The sequence below is a fragment of the Amphiprion ocellaris genome, chromosome 7 (assembly GCF_022539595.1).
Source record: "Amphiprion ocellaris isolate individual 3 ecotype Okinawa chromosome 7, ASM2253959v1, whole genome shotgun sequence".
In the NCBI taxonomy this organism is placed as follows: Eukaryota; Metazoa; Chordata; class Actinopteri; family Pomacentridae; genus Amphiprion; species Amphiprion ocellaris.
In genome coordinates this window covers 22,175,381-22,187,794 of record NC_072772.1, presented here as the reverse complement: position 1 = coordinate 22,187,794, position 12,414 = coordinate 22,175,381, and the positions used below count along the sequence as shown (strand labels likewise).

At 41.8% G+C, this 12,414-nt stretch overlaps 1 protein-coding gene across 25 annotated transcripts in view; it reads right to left on the bottom strand.

The window, feature by feature from the left end:
• Positions 1-12,414, bottom strand: part of phldb1b (pleckstrin homology-like domain, family B, member 1b) — a 153,744-nt gene that overhangs the window by 82,102 nt on the left and 59,228 nt on the right. The window lies entirely within an intron of this gene.

Sequence of the window (12,414 nt, the reverse complement as noted above, 5' to 3'; positions counted from 1 at the left end):
GGGACAGGATACGGAGATGTTCTAAACAGGCCATGTATCATAGTCAGTGGGAAAAGGTGGAGAGGGTTACTGTCATAAATCATGCAGATATTCATTACAGAGCACCCACACAGTGTTGACACGGAGAAACTGCTGTGTTTCATTTTGCAATTACAGGAATGAAAGGTAATTTAATAGAAGCACTTGGTGTAAAATCAATAAACCAGGAATGAAAGATGGTCTGCTGGGACAGTCTGAACTTTAACATTTGAGATCACCAAGTAGAACTTCCAGAAGGAGTAAACAAGACAGGAGCTTATCCACAGCTCATGTATACTATCACTTTATGGAAGTCTGTTTCTCAACTCCAACACCAGCCTCCACCCAGACAATGTGGGGTTTATCTCCAGCACTGAGCACATCTGCTCCCGACTTGCCTTCCTCATATTAAACAGAGCTCTGGGTGGGACGGTTAATGAGACCAGAGAGATGCCGAGCCCTAACCACAAAGAGAAATCAACCACTCCTCAGGGCACTGAGCCCTTTATTTAGACAGGAGAGGCTTGAAGTGAAAGATGTTTGGGATGAGTGCTTTTCTATGTTGCTCAACACAATGATGACTTTATCTTCATGACAAGTACATAACAGAACTTCACCTTCAGTGCATTTGTCCAGAAAGCATCTGGTTAGTAGTGAGTAACAATGATGACATAATCCACTGTACAACCAAACATTCCTTCCAAAAAAAGGTCCTTCACCTCACTTTACGATAAGGTTTCCTATACCCTTTCACACATCCATCTCCCTGTGTGGCCTCGTAGAGGCTCCCTACGGTGATCCATCATCATAGCTCCTAATCAGCAGAGGTGACAGGGAGGATGAACTCAGGGGTACTGGAGGTTGAGCTCTCTGGTGATCAACTTTCCCCACAGCAGTTAGGGTGGTCCCTTTGATGTTTAGATGTTAACCTGCAAAATGTGCAATATGTTCTAAACTTTGGTTAAAATGAAGAATGGCAGCAGTACATGTTGGGGTAAATGAAGGGCAAATGTTGTTCTATATACTCTGGGTTTGATTGGGACACAACAGCTCTGAGTGGGTTTTCTTAAGCAAGTTAAGCTCTGCAGGTCCAAGATGTCTCTATAAGAACTTCTGATGAACCTAGCAGTTTGGATTTCTGGAAAATTAAGGCGGGAATCTTGAGGACTTTCTTGTCTTTCTACATATTTAGGTCAACCTGGGGGCAAACAGATAAGGTGACAACACATTTCCTCATGAGCCAAAACACTGTGACCAATCGCAAACAAAGTGAGGAGTGGTTATCTCATGGCAATGCCGCAATGCAGGTCTGGGATACACTAGAAGTAAAGTGGACAGTCAGTTCTTGTATTCGATGTGTTGAAAGTAGGAGGAATGAGCAGGTGTAAAAACCTGAAGGCCAGAGGACTGGATCATTGCATTTCTGAAACAGCAAAGCTTGTGGAGTGCTACTGAAAGAGGACTAGGGAGGGTGAAGGGTTACACCATAAACTGGCAACAGGGTGTTGAAGGATGAGCTGGAACAAGTCTGATCCATGGCAGCTCCACCTAATAACCTGGAGGACTTACAGGATCCATTACTAATGCCAATGACTACAGTCTGAGCTGTTTGGCAGCTTGCAATGGGCCGACAGCATAATAGGCAGGAGTGATCGTATTGTTTTGGTGTCACTGTATAAAGTAGATACAGCTACAGTTCAATTCAATTCAATTTAATTTTATTTATAAGGCACCAATTACAGTGAAATTGTCTCAAGACGCTTTACAGAACCCATATGCCTGACCCCCAGAGCAAGCCCCAGTGTTAGCAAACAACGTTGTTGTTTTTTTTAAATCTAGCAAAGACGTGAAGCAGAACTATGAGTGGGTTTTTTTCCGTACCTGATGTAAGTAAGTTTTTTGCCTGCTGCTGGTAACCAAGTGGATGAGAGCCATGAGACTGAACCAGATTGTGGATCTAAAAACCAAAACACGGAGCTGAGACACTAGAAAGCTTCAGAAAGCTGCAGAACCAGCTGATCATTTTTAATGGGTTTGTCACCACAAGTGACTCTTTCTCATTAAACCCTTTAAACATTAAACCCTAGTCGTCTTATAGGTTGTTCAAATAAAGGTATTATAAATGCAGCTGTTACAAAAAATCTTTGATAAAACACACTTTTTAAAACTAAAAGACCAAATGCTTTTTTTGTTATCATGCATCACTGCAATATACAGTATTAACAGAACCACCAGAGGTGGTCAGAGGGAGAGCGCTTCACACTACCATTCAAAAGTTTGGGGTCACTTAGAAATGTCCTTATTTTTAAAAGAAAAGCATATTTTTTTAATGAAGACAAAACATTAAATGAATGAGAAATCCAGTCTAGACGTTGTTAATGTGGTAAATGACTATTCTAGCTGGAAACGGCTGATTTTTATCTACGTAGGGGTACAGAGGAACATTTCCAGCAACCATCACTCCTGTGTTCTAATGCTACATTGTGTTAGCTGATGGTGTTGAAAGGCTAATTGATGATTAGAAAACCCTTGTGCAGTTATGTTAGCACATGAATAAAAGTGTGAGTTTTCATGGAAAACATGAAATTGTCTGGGTGACCCCAAACTTTTGAATGGTATGCTGAATAGAAGAAAAACTATCAGATGGTGATAATAGATTCACAGGGTGATTGTTCAAATCAATACATTTCTAAGTGTCATGTCTCCGTGCTGCAGTATCTGTCCTTCCTGCTGCTGCTGCCTCTGTTGACAGCCCCATAAAAACAACAGCACACATCTTTACTGCATTATTCTAGACATCCATCAAGCTGTTTTTAAAGTCCCACTGAAGCCAAACATTCCTTTTCTAACTTTATTAGCTACTTTTCCATGGTATTATGTGTACAACTATTTCATGATACATATAAAAGAATCTGCACGATTAGTTTTACATCTCAGTCCCATTACTTTCAGAGTTTGGAAAGGCAACAGTCTGGTTTCTATCTGATGGTTACCACATGCACCACCAGGCACCATAAATAAAAATTCCAACCAATAAAACCATGCAGACTTTCTGTTTCAGTTCTAAGTGTATTCCTCTCCCCAGATATATCATGGGTGTTACATTTGAATGATCTCTGCATTACCACTCCCATTAAAGACAGTACTTAAAGGAGTTCTCCACTGATATATTATTGTACTTTATTTATTAAATCTTAACTGAAGTCCTTAACACTCTCTTCACTTCTAGATGTTGATCAAACAAAGTTGGTTAAGGGAACAAACTGTACTGACAACATTAGATGGCTTCTGAATACCATCCAGAATTCAGAACTTTAGAGTCCAGAATCTCTAACAAAATTTATGAGTGAGCAACAAAACACTTCATTAAGTCAATAGAATTTTATTATAAATCTCCTATTGCAAAGGTTACTACAACTGAGAAATTATCTGATTATGATTTGATCTATTTGCGTATACTCACATTCTGAGGCAATGCCAAAAACAGCTGCAAATACTCTGAAAACACTAGCGGTCTTCTACTTGTTTTTTTGGGGAGTCTCCCTAAATTCTGGTTAGGCTGTATTAGGATGCTTTTTATACCAAAGCTGTTATATCTAAGTCAAGTTAAGGCTGAACAATTAATAAATTTCACATCAAAACCACAATCTGAAACAATGCAACTAGAAGATTCCAAAGGCTGCAAATTAGAATATAAATTATGCAGGACATCTCAACCAAAGCGGGGCTGCATCTGGTTACAATTAGAAGCCTTAATTTTGGGCTTAATCTCTTAATATCAGCAAATACCCCCTTGACTTAAAAATACGTTTCCCGAGACTTTAAATACCTCCCCACTGTGAACCAACTGCACGCTTCAGCCAAATTTGTGTTAACTCCACTCTTTTATTAGTAGACAGACTTGTCGTTGTTGTTCATCAGGAAACAGCGGCTGCACTGCACCATTTAAAGGTTTACATTGTAATGAAACAGGCAAATAAGTTTGGGACAGAATTCTTGTATTGTGATGTGAAGGTTGTGACTGCAAACAGCTCACATAGTCTTCACTCATAAACACTACAGCACTGAACTGGATCCCTCTTAGGCTGACCAGAGCCCAACAAATCAAATGTGGGCCAAAGAGCACGTCTTTGTGGGACACGTTAGCAGTGCTGAGAGGCTGCCTATAATTTTGATACAATGTGTATAACTGCACACAGCACATCTCTTCTTGAGCCACGTTTCATGTACTGTGTTGCTTCCCGTCATATTCTAGCTCATGTGAAATGGAAACATAATAAGTAAAAATGGCCAAAAACTCAGGAATAAGTGTTTTTTTGTTTTTGTCGTAGCTGCATTTCCTTTTCTTTGTGGTAGTGTTTCTGATATTTTACTGAAATCTGCATTACTTGTGACTTTGCAGTGCTTTACAGTTTTGGAAGGGAGCAAAAACGGTGAGAGGCTGGCTAACCTGCACTGTGTCAACATGCGTGCAGTTTGACATCAAACACAGCCCCATGATGGCAGCCTGCCCTACTTTGTTCACAGTCTCTGGATAAGACAGACTTCAGAAAAAGCTTCTGTCCTGCACTGTTGACTTTTAAAAACCAGAACAAAATACGGGACATGATCTGAATATATGGGACATGGAGCGAGACCCACATGAAGCAGGACCCTCATCCAACTTGGAATAACAAACCTCATTCACGTCAATCAACCAGTCATCAGCAGTTGTTGGGCAGTGATCTGGATCAGTGCAGTTCCAGCTTGGTTTCATGAGCAGCAGTAATATATCAGCTCCACATCTGGCATGACCATGTTGGCTTTAGATATTTCAAACACATCGGTATCTCTGCTTCTTCTTCTCATTTCATCCCTCCTCCAGAAGAACCCTCTGACCCGGGATCAGCACGTCAGGATTCTTCCAACAACCAGCGGTTCACAAACATCTCTGGATTACTTCTCTCTGAGGCTGAGCTCAGCAAAACAAGCTGCGGTAGAAAGCTGAGATCTAATCGAGGGCTGTGCTTCCAACACTTTCCAACAGGAAAATATGACACATTGCCACTTTCAGAAGTACAATTACATAAAGTCGTAGAGGAAAGAACGGGCGCTGACGTCAAAGAGTGGAGGAGGATGAGGAGGTGTGTGTGCAGGTGTGTGAAAACCCTCCAGTTAATCAGCTAGATTGAGTCCCTGAGTGGTGTGAGGGAGAACAATTTCTCTTCCAGCCCTCCAGGAGCAGTTGTTCTAATCACTGGCTTCATCACAGTGAGTGCACTCTGAGCAATACTGCAAGAACAGCATCTTTGAGCAGCGCTTTGTCCTCCAGAAGAGCTCGACTCTTACCCAGAAACAACCAGACACTACGAGGAACCTGCTTTAAATGTGATGCATCAAACTATTTGTGGGATGTCATTTATTACATCACATGGCAAAGCTTTGTATCTCCATAGAGCTTCCCATATGGCACGATGTCAGGAGTGACGACACCTACTGTAAAGATCATCAGTACCTTCCCACAAGGACACAACAACCCTGTTGTCTAATAAAACAGCTCTAAGTGGATTATAGAGCACATGCTGTAAGGAAGGTATAAATTGAGTCAAGGCAGCAATCTATATATAGGATTTGTCTGTCAGCAAATTTAAAAACACACAGTTCTCTTTCAATGTCAAACTCAACATTCATCCATCCATTATCTATGGAGTCTATCCCAGCTGACTTAGGGTGAAGGCAGGGGACACCCTGGACAGGTCACCAGTCTATCACCAGGGCTACATATAGAGACAAACAATCACACTCACATTCACACCTACAGACAATTTAGAGGTACCAATTAACCTCAGCATGTTTTTGGACTGTGGAGGAAGTCAGGTTGGAGAAAACCCACACATGTACAAGAAGAACATACAAATTCCATGCAGAAAGATCCTAAGAAGGCCGGGACGCAAACCAGAGATCTTCTAGCTCTAGCTGTGAGGCAAAGGCGCTAACCAGCGAACCACTGGGCAGCCCCCACAGCAACATGTTATTCTTAAAGGTTTATTATTAAACAAATGCCACTTTCAATCCATACTATACATAACATTTAACAATAAAAATGTGCATTTTTTGCTCGGTCATGTCACCATAAAAAGCGAATAATGAAAAGTGAAAAAGATGGAAGCTCTAACATGAAGTAAAATAACATTTTTTAGAACTACTGACCTAATACCAGAGCTGACTGCAGTAATCACTGTAAAGCCTGGTGAGTACTCCTGTGGGAGCACTCAGGCCAATCAGTGTTAATGCCACATCGTGCCTCAAGGCTATTGTGGCATTAAAAGGAGAAGTGGTGAGCAGCGCTGCTCCGTCCAGCCTGTTGGAAAAGTGTCTGTGGACCAAATATTCCATCTTTTCTCTAATAACATCCCTGTGTGCGCTTTCTGCTGGTATGACCGCATTAAATCTTTCCAGTGTGCCGGCTTAAGCCTGAAGAACATTTCCCAGAAGATTAGATCAGAGGAACCAGAGGTGGTCAGAGGGAGAGCGCTTCACATTCTAGCACAGTGACTTCATGCACAGTTTGTTCAGGCGCACATGACAAAGAAATGCTACTACACATTTACACACTAGTGACACTGGCTCAGCTCTGTGGAGTAGCACATTATGGCCAATAAGGCTGCTGACTGCTGCTGCTCCCTGTGGACCATCCTGCCTGTCAGAAGCTGTGAAGACACATCGCACCTCATGCAAGTACGTTCACGGGATTCCTCTCATCCTGACAGAGCAAAGAGAATATGCAGTAAGGAAAGAAACGGGGAAAAACAGTGGTGTTTATGCAGTGTCTGCGGTGCTGAGACGTCTCGTAATGACTGATTAATATTAATACCAGTCAACAAGTTTCTAGCTGTGCAGCAGGGAGTAAGACCAACTAGATATGCATCATTTAATTGCTTTTTGTTCAGCTATTTTATCCTGATTCAGTTTCAGCCACTTCTCTGTTTAGTTAAGGAACTCTAATGAGTCCAGTGAGGGCAGCTTGGAACACATCTGAGCCAAAAGGGACGGCAAAAGAAATACCGTATGTTCACAAAAAATGGCATCAAGCATGTATGAGACTAAATTTACAGTACAAACTGGTGTAAGCTGGCTAACAGATATAAAAACTACTTCTAAGAACCTCTGCATCAGTTGAAACTTTAAAAAATTGGACAATTATGTTAAGTCATTTCCAGAAATGAGATATGTAACTTTGCTGCATCATCATCAACCTGCTGGTGACAGAATTCTGTCATTCAGACTGAGGTCACTTTAATGCTTCTCACAACTTCATTCACACATACCCAAAACAGTGATGGAGGGAGCCACAGTCGGAACACAGTATTGGTCATGTAGGTGAGACTGGACAGAATAGCAAGCAAATCAATGCAAAATAATACACTAATAAACACAAGAGTAGCTGGTTGAGCAGGCGACCCATAAACAGGGCTACAGTCCCCAACACAGCGGCCTGGGTTCGATTCCAGCTCACAGCCCTTCGCTGCAGGTCTTCAACCCATCCTTCTCCCTACTTTCCTGTCTGCTTCTTGACTAACCTATCTAATAAATCCAACAAAAGGCCAAAAAAATAACTTAAAAAAACCAAAAGATACAGTCTAAGTTCGTTATGCCAGTTATTCAGCAATGTGTAACTACAGTGTACCAACGTGAGCGTCTGGAAGCTTCACGTTCAACCAGACTTCATAGCACTGTGGTAGGAAACATCCTTAGTGTACTGAACTGAACCACACTTCATTTTATTTCTTTGCATCTTAAAGAGGGAGACGATGCTATTTCTACTTTTAAAAGTTGCACAGACTGGCTTTAAAGGGGTTTAAATCCCACACAAACTGGAGCCTCGACACACCCAAAGAAAGAGCTTATACTGTACAGTGTGTCCAAAGTTAGCATATGGCTCTTCCTCAACAGATTAGAACAAATCGAAAAGGTGCAGTTTGGTGCTTTAAAGTTTCCCGCTTTAAACCACGATGAGTACTACACAGATCAGCAGCAGCAGCTGAGGAAATCTGCCTCCTTAAGTCCTGACTGTGATTCAAATAGCAGAGAATCACCATAATACCCCACAGCTCCACATTAATGCAGCTTCGCTACGCTTCACTCCACTCATCCTGTCAGGCAAAATGCACTCTTTTACCAAGACTCTGGAGTCATTGCAACTTTTATTCACTATTTTCTAACTATGGGGAAGAATTTTGGTCAGTTTGTGATTTTACTGTTTTGCACAACAAACCAAGGCGTTGCCACTAAACCACCAGCGTGGGACGTCACTGAAGTGTCTGGAGGAGCTGCAGACAAAGGGATGCTCTCAACTATAGCTGACAGTTGCTATGGAAAGCTGATGGTTTACAGCCTCGGCAAAGGCCAAAGAGTTCAACCCACCAGTTAATCAATGACCGCCTTTCGCCAAGCCAGAGGCCATCAAACATAGACGCACATACCAGAGGAAGATATGGAGCGAGGTTGAAAGGAGTATGTGAGGAGGAGGTGGGGGCTGTGGAGGTCTAACCTTGCATTCCCTGCATGTGGGAAGAACCGTCTGAACAAACAAAAAGTTGGAAGAAATGACTTGGAAGAAGTGATCACACGTTGAAACCAGTCTGACGCCAGAGAGATGCCACGATGGAGGATATCAGCGGTTGCTCCTGGCAGCAGCTTCACTCATGCTTTCAGCTTGTTGTGCAGCAAAGTAGGGTCACATGCAGCAGTCAGTCAGTGGTTGTTGTATCCTACCTACATTTTAGAAATTGTGCATAAAAGTACATAAATAGACTACTTTGTGCTGGTGAAAAGGATTTGTCAATCCTGATACTTTTGAACACTAGTGTTCAAAAGTTTGGGGTCACTTAGAAATGTCCTTATTTTTGAGTCAGTCTAGACATTGTTAATGTGGTAAATGACTATTCTAGCTGGAAACGGCTGGTTTTTAATGGAATATCTACATAGGGGTACAGAGGAACATTTCCAGCAACCATCACTCCTGTGTTCTAATGCTACATTGTGTTAGCTAATGGTGTTGAAAGGCTAATTGATGATTAGAAAACCCTTGCGCAATTATGTTAGCACATGAATAAAAGTGTGCGTTTTCATGAAAAGCATGAAATTGTCTGGGTGACCTCTAACTTTTGAACAGTATTGTATTTTTGCTGTTGAAGCGAGCAAACCTTGAGGACCCACGCAGCATTTGCCACATAAAAGCTGGGAAAGTTCAATGGTATTTTCATGTTAGGCTTCAAGTAACTGTTAATAGCACAATAAAAACCGAAACAGAGACAGATTTACATCATCAAAACATCTTTAAAATATAATTTGCAGATTCCTAACATTCAATGCAGCACCCCATTGATTTAATAATCTACACTCATAAAACTGGGGGGCTCACAAGAGAGAGAACAAAACAAGTGGTCAAAATCAAAGCAGCAGAAGCTGAAATATCCTGACTTTTAACCCAAAATGTGGTGAAACACTGAATCCTGTGTTTCTCATAAGACAACTTGTCCTTCAGTGAACTCCCTCCAGGGCCACAGGAGACATTACACTGAGTTTTTCTCAGGCTGAGTGTTTCTCCTTGTGGCCAGTCAACTGAACTCCATGTGTAAAATGAGTGGAGTTGCCCTTTAAAAGGCTCTGTCATGCTCCCAGCGTCCACAGACCAGATGCTTCCACCAGCAGGCTGTCAGCTGCTGTCTCTAGTGGACGCTCATCACAATAACGTGTCGGAGGCTGGTTACAGTTCGTCCCAACAGATGTTCTCTGCCTCCCCACCTTCCTCCCCACACACACACACACACACCCCTCTCCCTCTCCTTTATTCCAGGACGACTATAGCCAGTCCCCCACTGTTAAAATGCTCCCAGAGGCAGATGGCTGCAGGCGTGAGGATCGATCAATATCAAACCTAACTGTGGCTTACAAGTGGTTCAGAGGCGGGCTGCTGCTCATAGTGGACTAATTTGTGGGGGGTTTTTGGCTTTCTATATGACACTAGTCCGTTAATTTCAAAGCCTGTCTTGCAGCTGGATGCATCTGTGCATTACTTTCTTCCAGTTCTACCGTAATTTGCACTGTGTGCATACTGTGTGTGGATTGCGTTGTATGTAAAATACATGAATGTGGCTGACAGCTGTAGCAAAACTTGATCAGATGCTTCAAATTAAAGTGCTCCTTTTTACACGAGTACATCCTTTGAACAGTGTAGTTACTCTACCAAGGAGGCAGAGCCTCGTCACAGATATGTGATGATCGGTGTTTGGACACAAGGACCACCTGATTAGATTTCGGCAGTGATGCAGCTTATAGTCTGGATCCATGGATTTATTAAATATTTCTGTATCATTGTGAGATAGCGACACAACATCACTGTAACTCTGACAACAAGTGAATGCTACGTCAGCTGTCTGCTGACGATCACGATTGCGATCCTACTACAATTTTACATGAACTAGTAGAGGTTCTATTCAGTTTGACATGCATGTATCCAACACTACTTACTCACACAAAGGAAATTGTAAAGTTCAAGATTTTTTGAACGGAGTTTGGTTTGTCACTTATTATTATTATCATTATTATTACTATTACTATTATTACTATTACTACTACATTATCAGATCTTGAGCTACATAAAGGTGTAGAAGACATTTAGAGATGGACTGATCAAATACGCTGGACCAATACTGGTGCAGATACCAACTTAAAATTTTGTGAACCACCGATATACATGGTGCCCCTAAAGTCTGGACACATAGGAAATCTCTTTAACTATCATTTTTTGCCACCACAGATTAAATATGGCTTTGTTGAAAGAAGAAAGAGTTGAACTGGTACTTCTCAGTGGACGTGAAGGATGGACATATGGAAAGACAGCAGATGAATTTAATGCACGTCATCCAAGGAGGATTCCACTTGGCTTTTCCACAGTGGTGAAGGTGGTTAAAAAGTTTAAAGAAATGGACAGTGTCATGGACAAATCCTGTTCTGGACGACTAAATGTATCAGCCCAAGCTAAAGAATTGGTCATGGCTAAAATTCACACTAGCCCCCAAATAATCAATTTGTGGAGGCAAAAAAATTATAGTTAATGAGATTTCCTATGTGTCCACACTTTAGGAGAATAAGCAGAAACCCTGAGTTTAGATATCAGAGCTGGTACTGGAAGAGACTAATGTTGGATCACTGCATTCATCAAAACTGCCTTGACAACTTCCTGGTTCAGTTCCAGAAGTCACAAAACCTCATTCAAAGATCTTGTTGGCATCTGTAGCTACAAATATCTAAAAACCCAGCCTTGAAACAGAGCCTCTCTCAACAGTATGTCATGTGGCTCACTTCACATGTTCAAGAGGACAGTACATTTTTGAAAAACAAACACCAATTCCCATAACCTCCAGGTCTTCACTGGGTTCAAATAACAGCTTAATGATGAGAATATTGTTGAGAACCAAGACATGACCAACCTTATTTAAATAAAACTCCAGAAATGCATTGAGAGAAGACAAAGAGGACATCTGAAGTCTCTTATTACTGATGCACCACACACACCTGACTCTATTCATGAATAGATACACTACAGTTCTAAAGATTGGGGTCACTTAGGAATGTCCCTATTTTTGAAACAAAAGCAGTTGATGCAATGAAGATAACATTAAATGAATCAGAAATCCAGTCTAGACATTGTTAATGTGGTAAATGACTATTCTAGCTGGAAACAGCTGATTTTTAATGGAATATCTACATAGAGGTACACAGGAACATTTCCAGCATCCATCACTCCTGTGTTCTAATGCTAGATTGTGTTAGCTAATGGTGTTGAAAGGCTAATTGATGGTTAGAAAACCCTAGTGCAATTATGTTAGCACATGGATAATAGTGTGAGTTTTCATGGAAAACGTGAAATTATCGGGTGACCCCAAACTTTTGAACAGTAGTGTACATATTGTGTGTGGAATTCTGTGTAAAACCTACAGTGTGAAGCCTGATCTACCTTAGTCGCTTGTATATTTGTAGTATTTAACCACCATCTCCTCTGGACACGCTGCCTTGGCCCTCGGTGCAGTCAGAGGATGTACGGTCCAAGACTGTGTCAACAACAACATACAATAAGACACACACTGACCCAGCGTATGCACACCAGCTGCTACCAGCCCCTTTGCTCCCTGGATGCCCCAGTCGGCCCTCATCCATGTCTGGCCTGTGCTCGGGCCCCGCTGGGAGTCCACATCACTCTCACAGCAGCCTGATGAGTGTTTGCAGAGGGGCTTCTCTCTGACTCCCCACATCCTCTTTTACAATGGGGTCAACACAACGTGTCAGGCAAGACAGATGTTGGGGGAGAATGACCACATGTGCACAGCAGTGGGAACAATTGATTAAGAAGAA